Below are 13,951 nucleotides of genomic sequence, written 5' to 3'. Positions count from 1 at the left end.
GTTAGCTTCTTGGATTAGTTTTCTACTCTGACTTCTACTCACCAGCTCTAATATGTAATGTAAAGTATCTTTGTTGAAGTCAGGGAAAAAAAAGTTTAGACTTGGGCATTTCTATTAAAAACCACTTATTTTTATTTTGAAGAGTACATATTGTTTCCTTGTCTTCTTCACATCTCAAATTGACCACTTCCTTACCTAATTTCCAAGTCCATATCAAGGTATGGCCAGTTTTATCATCATCTATTGGAACTTGAGCAACTCTTGAAAATAAGTACAGAACACAGGAAGGTGTGATCACTCTCCTTAAGGTGATTTTAATGTTTCTTTGGTGAGGAAGGTCAGCCTAAAGTATTTGTATCTACTGTATATTTGTATCTACTGTGACTCATAATGCTGCAGTGAGATCTCAGTTCCTGATGGGAGGCTAGGAACCTCTGAATTTTAAGAGGTGAGAAATGTAATGGTTGAGTGCAGGACAGTTAGGAAAGCCTTAAGGAGCAAGTAAAAAAATTCCCCCAGAAGGTGGAAATGGAGGAACTATGGGACTGTGGCTGATTGAACTAATTTGACTTTTACTGAAATAGGATGTGGAAATACCCAATGAGAAGCGCCATGTGCAATTGAGGAGCACTTAAGATACATACCAGAAAAGATAGGAAAATACTGACTGGTGTTTCCTGATTGTAAATCTACAGATCTTAAAGATTCCTCAAGATGGCATCTAGCTGATTTTATTTCCATTTTTAGGTCTCTGTATGAAAGATGCTTCAATTATTAAATCATTTTGGATTGTCTACCCTTGGTATTTAAAGGAAGTCACTTTAAATATTTCAGTGGTCCTGCGTCTTCTTGCTGAACCTCTTTGTTCTATCCTGTACCTCTAGACAGTTGTTTCTAGTTCTTTCACTTTACCGCTACCCAAATAGCAAATGGCAAATTGAGTAGTAGGTACTCAGTTTGTGTTTATCTTTGCATAGAGTTAAGACAACCTTTCACTTAGTTTCTACTCACTTTCCCCGCTCTCCTGCACTCCCTGCACCAGCCCTGGTGACATTTAATGGTAACTGGCTGCCTTGACCAAAAATTGTGACACAAGCAATCACTTTCTTTGGCCTCTCTAGCTTTTCTACTCCATCTTTCATACTCAAGGATGTTTTCATAATCATTGTGCAGGCGCTCAGAGTCCCACGCTTGCCGTGGTATGAAGACAGCTGTGTATCCAGGCTTCATGCTGGCCTCGGGCATCCCGACTTTCCCTTGGTGTGCTCTGGGGACAATGGCAGTAAGTCAAGTTCAGGCCCTGCCAGGGCATCTGAGGCTCTGGTCCTAGGAAATGCCAGGGCCAGGGAGGAGCCTTCATCCCCTATCACCAGCTACTTCTAGAAGCTGGAGACCTTGCTTTCTTTTCTTAGCACTTCTCCTTTTTCTGTTCTGAGCACAGTTCACCAACATTACTAACTGAGTCCCTGAATGGTTAAGTAACTTGTTCAAGGTCAGAAGCTGAGACATTGAGACACTGAGAACATTGTTTGTTTGTTTGTTTGTTTTTTGACTGTATCACGGGGCATGTGAGATCTTAGTTCCTGGACAAGGGATTGAACCCACACCCTCTGCTTCCGATGCTCGGAATCTTAACCAGTGGACCATTGAGGAAGTTCAAGAAGTTGAATGGAGATTATAGATCAATTATATCTAACCGCAAAGCTCCTAAACATTACACTCTTCCACCTACACCCGCTGTTCTATGGCAAGGGCTCAGTGAGTATCTGAAGATATTTTGACTCAGTCCCTTCCTTCTTCCCCTTTCCTGTGTCCAGGACTATGCTCTCATGCTATGTATTTTATTTCTACCGCACTACGAACAAGAGAATACACTCTTTTTGGACGAAGAATCCTGTTGTCAGACCATCTCCTTGATTGTATATTATTTTATTTGCCACTGCTTTCTCAAGCATTGGTTTGCCTGGCCCGGTGGTTCAGTTGGCTTGTACTGAGGAAGGTCATGGGAGGAGAGGAGACTGGAGGGTGTCTGGGTGATGCGCTGTCTGTTCCTCCAGGCTGCTATCACCTGACCAAATTGTTTGCTGGATTGCTGTGTTCCAGCCCCAGGGGAGGCCACAATGCCGTGTTTGTTTGTGTATGAGAGGCTCTGGCTTTGATTAGCAGCTAGCTTCAGTGCAGCTGAACATACAATAGGGACCAAAGGATGGGAAAAAAAATCCTGCTACAGTTTCCCATTGGAAAGCATTCGCTGTCAAGCTTGGAAATCCAACAGTGGGGCACGGATGGATAGAGGCTGGGAAAGGTTAGGTGATGGATTCTCCATGCCCTGAGCTCGTTGTGTGTGATACAGTCACTTCTTTTCCTAAAGTATTGAGCCTCTCTCTCTAGAGATGTCTTTTATGATTAAGGTTTGAGACTCGTATTGATGTGGTTTGATGAGGGGCAAAGCCTGGAAGCTGAAAAGCGTGAAGGAGCCCCACAGTGATAAGGGCAAGGGTAAAAACGGTGAAAAGGATGCACCTATCTTAAAGGGCTAGTTACTCACTTAAAAAAAAGTATTACTTTGGCTTCATGGAAGAGATAAAAAGTAACTATAACTATACTTCTATCAATGACAGAGGAAACTAGCAAGTTTTTATGTCATTACATAGGCAAGGTTAGTGATTTCATAACATAGACACTCTGATAACAGATAATTTACTTCTTCTCATTAAATTCAATCTTGTATCTAGGAAAAGCACCCCTATCTGCTGGTAGCTGAATAATAAGATGTCTGCCTAAAAACTCATCATATATGTTTAGAAGAGTGCTTCAGTTACCAAGAATTTTTCATCAATAGAATAGTCATCCGAAACACTGTGCAAGTTACAAAAGCCACTGTCCATTATCCAAGCTTGTAGGTACCTTATTTGGTCTTCCAAATGAGGGACAAAGCAGGCTGGAAATCAGAAAGCCACACAATGGTTAAATAAATGGTAGAAGAGTGGTTATCAGGTTGCCTAGACGAAGATACTCTGATCTGGCATGGAAAAGGGAGGCTACATGAAGGAGGTAGGGTTTTGAAAGACACAGTGGTGCTGCCCACAGCAGGAAGGCATGAGGAAGGCATTCCAGGTGAGGGCTGGAGAGGGAGGAGTAGCAAAGAGATGATAAAAAGTAAGATATCTGGGGACAGAGAGTAGAAGGGCTGGGTGTGTGCAGACAATGGGTGACCAAGGAGTGAAAGTTAGGATTAGGAAAAACGTTTTGGATAACAATAGCAAGACCCTTGAGATGCAAGCTGATCTGCTTGAACTTTATCCCCATTAAATAGTAAGGCATCTTTGGAGGTTCTGCACAAGCAAGGAAAAACTTTGCTAGAGTATAGGAAAGATTAGAGAATAACAGATTAGAGGTGGGGAGAATCCATTAGGTTTTTAAAAAGTAATCCTCTGTGTACCACCCCTCCTCCCAAGCCCTTGATCTTTTCAAATTCTGGAAATCCTGTTCACACTTTGGTGCTTTGCTTAAATATCATATCTTCCATGAAAATTGTCTTCATTCCTCTAGTTAAAGTTAATATTCATTCCTTTTTCTGTTTCACAACTTTCTATGATTTTTCTTTTATAGTTTTTATCCATTCATTCATTCAAAAATATGCAATGAACAAGATCTACTGGGCTGTATGTTAAGTACTTCCTAGTACAGAGATGAATCCGACAGTGTCCTTAAAGCTCACAGTCTAGTTGGAGAGCAGGCATGTCAATGGCTAATGGGTGCGGTGTCAGTACAGTGATCTAGATAAGCACTCTTGAAAGCCCATAAGAGAGATACCTGATTCATTTGGGAGTGGATTCATGGCAGGCTTCCAGGAGGAAGTGTTTCTTGACTTGTGTTTAAAGACTGCAAATGTGGGAGTTCCTGGTAGGGACAATAGTGTGAAACCTGACTTCATTTTTATATGGCAGTTATTTTAAATAGCTATTTCTCCCCTACTTAACTACAGAGCTCTTAGCCCAATGCTTTGCATGATGCCACATGTCTTTAAAAATGAATAAACGAATGGATTTCTGATGCCATCACGTTAGTGGGTACTTATGAATTCTTTCTGGAGACACTATGAAGGAAAATAGAAGCTATCTGATATTAGGATGGAAGTCTAGATGTTAATATGGGTGTGAAGGGGGAGTAAAAAATGAGATGCTGATCAGTTTGAACGCATTCCAGTCCCACTGATGGAAGAAACCTAAAGAAAGAGCTGGTATAGGAGAGGAGGTGGAGTGTCTTGGACTTGAAGGAATTGTGGAAAGAAGGATTATCCTCAGAATGGGGATGAGCTGAATCCAGGCTTCTCAGGTCTCTGACCTTCATGGGCATCTGCACCATCTCGGAGGCCATTTCACGAGAAGGAGCCTCAGGCTTGCAGCACTTGGCAGTGGAGACCAGGTTCCCAGCTGAACTCAAATTCCCAGGCTCAGTACTGTACCTTCCTCCCCAGGGGATTTTGCAACATGCTTCTGCCAGAATGAGGCAAGATCATGTTAACAGTTTTATTTGCTGGGGAATACATGTTATTACTTCGTTCCATCTCATAAGGTTTCCTGGGATGCATTGGCTTTCAGGAGAACTCTGTAATCAGGTCTAGGCATTCCACATGCACATGGAATGGTCTGAAGCCACATCTTCCAAAAGAGATCAGTTGGCCTGTGAGTTGGCTTCTGTAATTTGAGTTTACGTTTTAGATGTTCACTGATCACCACACTGAGATGCCCACATTTCCCTTGAAACTGCTGATTTTGCTTTGCTCCAAGGAATGATCTTTTGCCAGCCATGTACAGAGTCATTTCTTCTGCACCCAGTGGAAAAAGTAGTTATTCATGAAACACAACACCAGAGTGACCGTGGATGCCAAATTGTTATGGCTCAGTGAATATTGATTAAAATATGTGGAGAAACCCAAGTGCTGAGCCCTCAAAAGGAGAATGTGTCTTATGTTCAATGCTCTGCAGGGAAGGAAGATTCCCCTCCATCTCTAGTATTTTCTTTCTCCAGCTCCGAGATCTTCCTTTAGAGTGAGGGCAGAGTCAAGGTAAATGGATCATTTTAATTTTGTTTCCTTAAAAATTATTCTTCCAGCGTTGCCAAAAGCAAAGCAAGCTCAGGAAGTCAAAATTGTCTGGTTTCCAATCCCTAATTCATGTGAGAGTCAGAAGAGGCAGGAAATGTCCTGGGGACAGAGATTAGCCAGTTTTCTAAGAAAACCATTGTGCCTAGGATATATTATATGTGTTTATTGTTACAGATTAGGACTTAGTCTCCAGCTTCTGTTCACGGTAATTGGGAACCCGTGAGAGTGAAATCTTATGACTTTTATGGAGGTTTTACCTCTTCTGGTTCCTTTGACAAATAAGTAAGCTTCTGCCAGGGGGAGCCTACTGTAATACAATTAAGAATCTTTTATGTGCAGATTCTCCACTTGATATTAAACAAAATCATATCCAATTTAGGCTTCTCTATAATGAAGCTAGCAACTAACTTCCATGTAATATTTTTCCATTCACGAATTGCTTTCGTATATTTTTTCTCATTCTGTCCTCAGAGCAATCATATGAGATCAGTTTTAATAACTTCACTCCTTATACAGATGAGGAAAAGGAAACTTGGAGAGTGGAGTCTTGACCAAGGGTTCTCCAAGGAGGTGCCTCATCCACCTCATAGGATAGTTTGAGGAGTTTTTTCATAGTCTGTAAAAGTATTTTGTGGAAAAAAAAAATGCAAAGAAAAGTCAGCGTTCTATTCTTTCCTGTGTATAGATTGTGCTTTAAAACATTGGCTTGCAATATTCTAGAGCAGTTTCTTAAAGAACAGTTCACCTGCATTTGGATCTCCTGGGGTTGCATCCTCCCCCTCTGAAATCAGTTAGGTGAGGGCTTGGGAATATTAATTTTTAACCAGGCCATTTCATATGAAGCAAAGTTTGAGAAACTCTGTGTGTGTGTGTGTGTGTGTGTGTGTGTGTGTGTGTGTGTGTGTGTGTGCACTTGTAATAATTTCACCTTACAGTTGTTGAGAATAGGGTCCATTATGGTGCTAGCTGTCTTCCAGAAATTATTGGAAATAGACTCTAGGTTTTAGACCAGTCTCTAAGACTGGTTAACTTTGTTTCTGAGTTAAGTAATTTGAATCTTGCAGGCTTCCACTTCCTTAATTGTAAAACAAGAAGCCTAAAATAAAAAGATCTCTGAGATGCCTGAAGCACTTTGAGTCAGCGGCTGTCTTCTTGCCAAATTTTGGTCTCCTGATTCTTTTCTCTCTCCTCACGAAACACCCTTCTGAATGTGCTTCAGTCAGTGGTTCTTAATATGTGGTTCCTGATCTGCAGCATCCGTTTCACTTGGGAACTCGTGAGAGAAGCAAATTCTCAGGTACCACCCCAACCTGTTAAATTAGAAACGCTCAGACGGGGGTCAGCAATCTGTGTTTTAATCATCCCTTTGGTGATTCTAACACATGATGAGGTTTGAAAACCACTGACTTAACGCAGTTTTGATCCTGGCTAATAAATGTGAATATGTAAAATGTTCAGTTACATCTCGTTTTCTTTGACCTGTGCAGCGGCCAAAAGTCTACAATTCTCTATTGCTCAAAGAAAGGCAATAAGGAAAATATGATCTCTGTGTTTTAACTGATGACTTCTGAGAGTAAAGAATCTGATTTTGCATGGTTCTAAAGTAGCTTCTCTTATACATAGAGATAGTTAGAGGTTATATGAAAGTTTGGCAGAGAATTAGTATTTTCAATTACGGGCAGTTTTTGCCTTGCATGGTTCCAATGTGCATGAAGTTTTGTTACTACAGTTTAATTAGCACCAGTTCCCGACAACATGGTTCAAATTTTAGTATATAACTATAAGTAATTGCATAAAGTACAAATTAAACTGCTAGCTTTTCAGTCCACAGAGAAAACAAAAGAAAAAGAAAGTGAAGTCACTCAGCCATGTCTGACTCTTTGAGACCCCATGGACTGTAGCCTGCCAGGCTCCTGTGTCCATGGGATTTTCTAGGCGAGAATACTGGAATGGGTTGCCATTTCCTTCTCCAGGTGATCTTCCTGACCCAGGGATCAAACCTGGGTCTCCCACACTGAGGCAGACTCTACCGTCTGAGCCACCAGGAAATCCCTCAGTCTGCAAATCACTCCATAAATAACAGATTTGCTTTATAATCAGTGAGCAGTCACATCATTTTTTCCATCCCTTGCCCGTCAGTGGTCCCTCTGCATTGGTAATTCATTTTATGCACAGACAGTGAAGTCTGGACTATTGTTGCCTCCTTGTCTCCCAGGATAAAACCAATGACATTTTTCAGAAACAGACAATTTAAAGAAGAAATTGGCCAACAGAGATGAATGTGCAGGCAAGAAGTGAGAAGTGATTTAACACTGGAAGTGAAATTCAAATGAAACATCAATGGAGTTAGAGAAGAAATATCTATCCGTAGGTGGGTACGTTGACATTGCTGCCAGCTGAGAAGCTCTGCATTCGCAGCCAAAGACATTTAGTGGAGACAAGCTTGTCGATATAAATGAGGAAGACAGACAAAACAAAGAGGATGAAATGTCCCGGAGGAACTGATGCTGGCAAGAAACTCACTTTAATGGAATTCTCAAGTATATTTTAAGATTTTGAAAGCATGAAGAGCAAAACGTTGGAGGCCAATCCAAACCTAGAGAGCCATGACAATTGGCCAAGGCATCGAAAAGTTGCTCACAATGTATTGTAATTTACACAGTGAGAAGACAGCAAGCTGTTCAAAGTAGTCATGATAAATATTTTTCCAAAAAAAGAAACACTTTAAATCTCAATATTTCTAATGTTGTAAGTTACCATATACTAAATAAGTATGAGCTTCCCTATAATTTTAAGTTTTCCTATGCATTTACAGGAGCTTTCCAGGTGGTGCTGTGGTAAAGAATCTGCCTGCCAATGCAGAAAATGCAGAAGACATGGGTTCAATCCCTGGGTTGGGAAGATTCCCTGCAGTAGGAGATGGCAACCCACTCCAGTATTCTTGCCTGGAGAATCCCATGGACAGAGGAGCCTGATGGACTTCAGTCCATGGGCTCACAAAGAGTTGGACACGACTGAGCAAGGATGCATGATGCACAATACGTTCACATCTGATACTAAGAGTTTTTAATGATTTTGCAAAAACTTTTGAAGTTCAGGGAGCAATCATGCTGCCGCTGCTGCTGCTAAGTCGCTTCAGTCGTGTCTGACTCTGTGCGACCCCATAGATGGCAGCCCACCAGGCTTCCCCGTCCCTTGGAGTCTTCAGGCAAGAACGTTGGAGTGGGTTGCCATTTCCTCCTCAATGCATGAAAGTGAAAAGTGAAAGTGAAGTCACTCATTCGTGTTCGACTCGTAGCAACCCCATGGACTGCAGCCCACCAGGCTCCTCTGTCCATAGGATTTTCCAGGCAAGAGTACTGGAGTGGGGTGCCATTGCCTTCTCCAAGGAGCAATCATAATTGTTCCTAATTATTATTAAGGTTGCTTTCCATGGTTTCAGTTTACATGATCATTTTTATTGTTTCACATTTCTGTGTAAAGCAGTGACTGTATATATCTGTCTATATATAACTATATGAGATTACATGTTTTGTATTTTTAAAAGAGTATAGATGAAAACAGCCACCCATTTATTCACTCATCAGATATTTATAGGATGCCCACTGTACAGTGACACAAGGGTGAAAAGGTAAAAGGTACCTACTTATATTCTTGATAAATGAAGAACCAAATAAATAGACACGATTTCAGTTAGTGGTAAGTTCTAAGGAAAATAATAAAGAGCAATTAGATGGAGAATGATTGTGTTTATAGAAAGAAGGGGGGATGGTTTAGGGAGGAGGTTATCAGGAAAGACCTATTGGGTTTCTACTAAATTCTTTCCTGAACAGTAATAAAAACACCTGCCAAATCTTATCTCCTACAATTTCAGTTACTCTTGGCGACTCTTGGCGACCCCATGGGCTACAGCCCACCAGGCTCCTCTGTCCGTAAATTTTCCAGGCAAGAATACTGGAGTGAGTTGCCATTTCTTTCTCCAGGGAATCTTCTCAACCCAGGGATCAAACCTGTGTCTCCTGCATTGGCAGGTGGATTTTTTACCACTGAGCCACCTGGGGAACCTGGTATGAAACATAATGTTTTACTAATCCTAGTCATGTATGACCTGTTTTAAATAAAGCAAAACCTGTAATAATAAATTTATGAATAGAACCTTAACTCAAGACTGAAGCACTAAACAATATCTTATTTTTATTGATTATAGGTATTTAAATCTGGAACCATATGTGTGAATCCCAAGGGCTGTGGGTATATTTCAACTGAGAAATGAATATTAAATAGGTTTTGGACAAGGAGAGGAAACCATATGCTGACAGTCATTAAAAATGTTGCTCAAACTTTAGTAAATAGCTTGCAAAAATAATATTGTTATAGAGAAATTATAAATCCACATGTAAAATACTTTTATTCTCTGTCATTTAAGAAATTGACATCAATGATAAGCACTATTAATGACGAGAAATACTGTCATTATTACATATGACTTTTGTCTTTTAACACATGGATATAAACAAAGACATTAGCTTATCTTTTTAGGTGGTGAAATATGAAACTGTGCCTATATATACATATATATATATATAGTCATTTCATTCCTATTCATATATTCATAATATATGAATAGGAATAAAATATATGTGTATGTATACATATATACATACATAGATGTGTATAGAGAAAATTGTTTAAAAATTGTTAAGCCAAGCAGAAATTCTAATCATATTTGGTTTAAAGGATTGTCTTCTTGCAAAGCAAGCATTTCTTTGATTCTTGGTCAACGGTGAGCAGGTGGAAGGCTGCCTGAGGCGGTTTGCTAAGTGGTGTTCACCCGAGGGGCAGAGGGTGGTGGAGGCGGGTTGCTTTGCTCCTTTTGCCGCAGATGTGTTGTAATTCAGCACCACTTGGAGCGTGCACGCAGTGTTGGCAACAGCAGGGGAGGCCTAGTAGCTGTTGGGTCACTTCCTCAACTGTCCATTAGCCTGGATGCTCAGAATGGGACCCAATGCACAGTTTTCATTACTCCTTACAGAGTCACAGCACATATAGTTCACCTCAGAGCTGACTTGAAGTCTGGGGGAAATCAAGCCAGAAGGTCTAACACAGAGGGCTCCCCCAAGCCCAGCTTGCTCTGCGAGATGAGTAACCATCACACCCGGACCTCTGAAGACGAATAACAGGGTCTCCTGTGGGGCAGGTGACAGTGAGCTGCAGGACCAGAGAGGCCAGAGCGCTGGTTTATGGAAGCCGACTGCTGTCAGGAACGAAATTCAAAATCAAGAGAAAACGGATGATGCAAACTTGGGGGAAAAACCCACAATGTTACTTCCTTTTCTCTGTTTCATGTCCAGCATCATATCTTTTTCTACAGTATTTCTGATTCCTGTTGTAATTCTCTTTCCCTACCTGAACACCTTCCAGAAGACGTTTTCCCCTTTCTTTCTCTCTCCCAGCCCCAGCTTTAAGTTGTAGAAGGAGTAAAAGTACTCATAATCTTATAAATAAGTATGTATCAATTAACGCCAGGGCCAGGTATTAAACTCTAAGAGGAAAACAACAGAATAGGATAGTTAGAAAAGATAGTTCACATTTTAAACTTGACACTAAAACGGTCTGCTTTAAAGAAAGATTTCAGACCCCACATATGGGTTTTATTTTTTCTATCAGGTGAGTAAGGAGCCAGTGTGAGCCTGGGGGAGGGGCTGTGTGTGAGTGTGTGGGTGAATTGTGATGAAAGAGGAATAAGAAAAGAAATAATCAGACTATTTTATTCTTCCATGGCATAAAATAATAAGAGTTAATAATAATAATAAAAATAAATTTGAGGATGCTCAGTGGTTGTCATTTAGGTATGAATGTATGTTTGTGTTTTCCAAGCATATGCTAAGCACACATATAGTATGCAAGGGAATTTTAGAGCTAGAGAGAAGGAGGGATTTGCTTTCTGCCTCTTAGAATGTTGGAGGAACTCATCTGTGTAGATTCTTAGTTAGTAGAGTATGTTTCCAGGGGGTGTATCAAGGAGGGCAGTGCTATTGGGTATGGACTGAAACAGTGACCCAGGCCCTCTTAACATTCCTTCTGATGCTTTGATGTCACTTAAACTCTACCTTCAACGTAGAAAAATACAGTGTTAGTGAGTCCTGGCAAAGCTGTGTGATGCTGGAGACTGGGCAGCAGACACTGCCCACAAGATAACCCAGGTCAGCAAGATAACGCAGACCTTGCACCCAGCCTCCAAGCCCTGAAGTCTTGGCAGTTTGTCCTTCTCCTCATCTGGGCAGGTTTGAATACTCTTTGTGGATGCCCAGAAACAGTCTGAGATCTTGGTCAGATTCTGATAAAATGGAAGACAAAACCCTACAGGGGAGAAATCCTGAGTTTTCCAATTCAATGACTACAGAGGAAGTTGAACAGCCAAAAAAAGAACTGTGAGTTGTGTGAGGAGAGCGGCTGTCTCAGTAAAATGACAAAGAGACGCTTTCAGTCGCTGGGAGTGCCTTGCTTCAATGTCAAGTTTTAAGGAAATACTGAAAAGTAGAATCTCAGGTTATGGGTATTCAGGTCATGCCCACTATGGAGACTTAAGCTTCTGGAGAGGAAATGGAAGAGGGAAAAAGCTAACCTTTGTTTGTTTTACTCAGCAAGTCGTGTGTGACTCTTTTGTGACCCTATGGACTGTAGCCTGCCAGGCTTCTCTGTCCATGGGATTTTCCAGGCAGGAATACTGGAGTGGGTTGCCATTTCCTTCTCCAAGGGAGCTTCCCGATCCAAGGTTTGAACCTATGTGTCCTCCAGTGCAGGTAAATTCTTTACCACTGACCCACCTGGGAAGCCCAATCTTTGCAATAGCTAATGACTTTTGAGCTGGGAACTCTGATAAATCCTTTATTTAAATGACATTTAATCCTTACAGTAATTCTCTAAGGAATGGAAACTAATGAATCCCATTTTACAGATGAGAACACTGAGGCTGAGACTTAAGTAAATTGCACAAGGTCTTTGGGTTAGTAGGGCTTCCCATGTGGCTCAGTGGTAAAGAACTCTCCTGGTAAAGAATTCTTAGTAGAGTATGTAGTTATTTGTAGTATGTAGTACTATGAATACTATGAAGTATGTAGTTAATTTGCCAGGTAAAGAATCCTGCAAATGCAGAAGACACAGTTTTGATCCCTGGGTTGGGAAGATCCCCTGGAGAAGGAAATGGCAACCCACTCCAGGATTCCTGCCTGAGAAATCCCATGGACAAAGGAGCCTGGCACGCTACAGTCCATGGGGTTGCAAAGAGTCAGACATTACTGAGCAACCAAGCAGGCATGAGCACTTTGGGTTAGTAGGTGAGATCTGAAAGCAAGTGTGTGTGTTACTCCAGAGCTCAAGTTGTCAGCAGTTATGCAATATCACGTAATTTAAATATTAGTGGGGACCGATAGATAGGTAAGTAAATAGCTGTAAATAGGTAGGTGGATTAGAAGCTTCTCACTTTAGTAAGGTAAAAAGGGAGAGACAATGACATTAGTCTCTAAAATGCCAGAGAACAAAGAATCTTGGGTGCTGATGGAAGGAAAGTTAATTCTATACATTGAGTGCTATGCTTACTGCTTTCAAATACCTTATTCCACTTAAACGGTTATTATCCTATTTTGCAAATAAGGAAAACATGGTCTTAGAAAGGATGAGTAGATATCTGAAAGTCATCAGCCAGTGATTAGCAAGGCTAGATTTGAACTCTGTTATCTGACTCCAAAATCCACGCTGTTTATGACTTCACAGAGAATGAACAAATGCCCTAAAAGATAAAAGAGGAACGACACTCTGCTCAGAGATGCCTGTGGCCGCTGTTCACTCATGTATTCATTCATTTGTAGCACACAGATTTGTGAGTCAGAGCTCTGAAATGGGACACAAATCTAAATGAAACTTAAGAGACTACCACTTGCTGTCTTAAAATTATGTATGATGAGCCCACAATATATAAAATAAAAAATGTATAGAATATACAAAAGGTAATATTTAATGTGGAACCATGTGTGATAAAACACTGTATAAAAGGATTTGTTTCTTTTCTTTGAAGTCTCTGGGTTGGCTGGGATTACTACCAAGGTCAGCATGAGAATGACGAGATGCTGATGTGCTTGGGCCATTGCAAACCTTCATCTCAGTGGGCTCTCTGCCACTAGATTGCTTCTTGTGAAGAAAGGTTTCAAGACTATTTAATCCAGGAATTCTTATTTAAACCTTCTATCCAAGCTCACCGTCTACTTCTTGAGCTCCAAGTGTACTTACTCACGTCAGCCCTTATTCGCAGATCTTACGTTACTCAGTGTCTGTTGATGAATTTCCTTCCTGCAAAGACAGGAGTGGGCTCTGCCTAGTTTTAAAAAAAATGTATAACACAATACCCTGCAAGCCATCACTGCTTATGTATCAATTGTTCTACATATAATTATTTTACTATATTTAATTAAGGTGTTCTCTCAGTAAGGCCCTATAAAATCCAGTGACAGAAAGAAAAGCCTGTGGTTATCTATTATTGCAATTGGTGATGTAAGACTGGAACATTTTGAAGTTTCTGGGATGGTGGGAAGGAAGTCAGTGAAGTTTCAAGGCCTAGAGGATTTCCCAAAGTTGAGACTCCTGCGTATGTGGTCAGGAGTTTTGGGTCCCAGGGGTGGCCCCACTGGGGACCTCTGAGATTCCTCTCATATCTTTACCCACATTCTCATGCCCACTGCTCAGTTAGAGAGTTTAAAGAAGAAATTATGATGCCAGAGGTGCTTGTGTGTTTATCAAACTCTTGATCTTCAAACTTACATGATATTCTCCATAACCACATGGGAA

The 13,951-nt window shown here is 40.9% G+C and overlaps 1 protein-coding gene across 5 annotated transcripts in view; it reads left to right on the top strand.

Moving 5' to 3' along the window:
- PTN (pleiotrophin) overlaps positions 1–13,951 on the top strand; it is a 116,229-nt gene that overhangs the window by 9,870 nt on the left and 92,408 nt on the right. Inside the window, exon 1 of one of the 5 annotated variants that reach the window (XM_043463806.1) lies at positions 5,053–5,071. The exons of the other annotated variants lie outside the window; for them this stretch is intronic. The gene's annotated coding sequence lies outside the window, so the exon portion shown is untranslated. Of the gene's footprint in view, positions 1–5,052; positions 5,072–13,951 lie in introns of those variants that run through there. 5 annotated transcript variants of the gene reach the window in all.

Source organism: Cervus canadensis, chromosome 3 (assembly GCF_019320065.1).
Source record: "Cervus canadensis isolate Bull #8, Minnesota chromosome 3, ASM1932006v1, whole genome shotgun sequence".
Taxonomy (NCBI): Eukaryota; Metazoa; Chordata; class Mammalia; order Artiodactyla; family Cervidae; genus Cervus; species Cervus canadensis.
The sequence above is the reverse complement of the archived record's forward strand: the minus strand, read 5'-3'. Positions and strand labels throughout refer to the sequence as shown.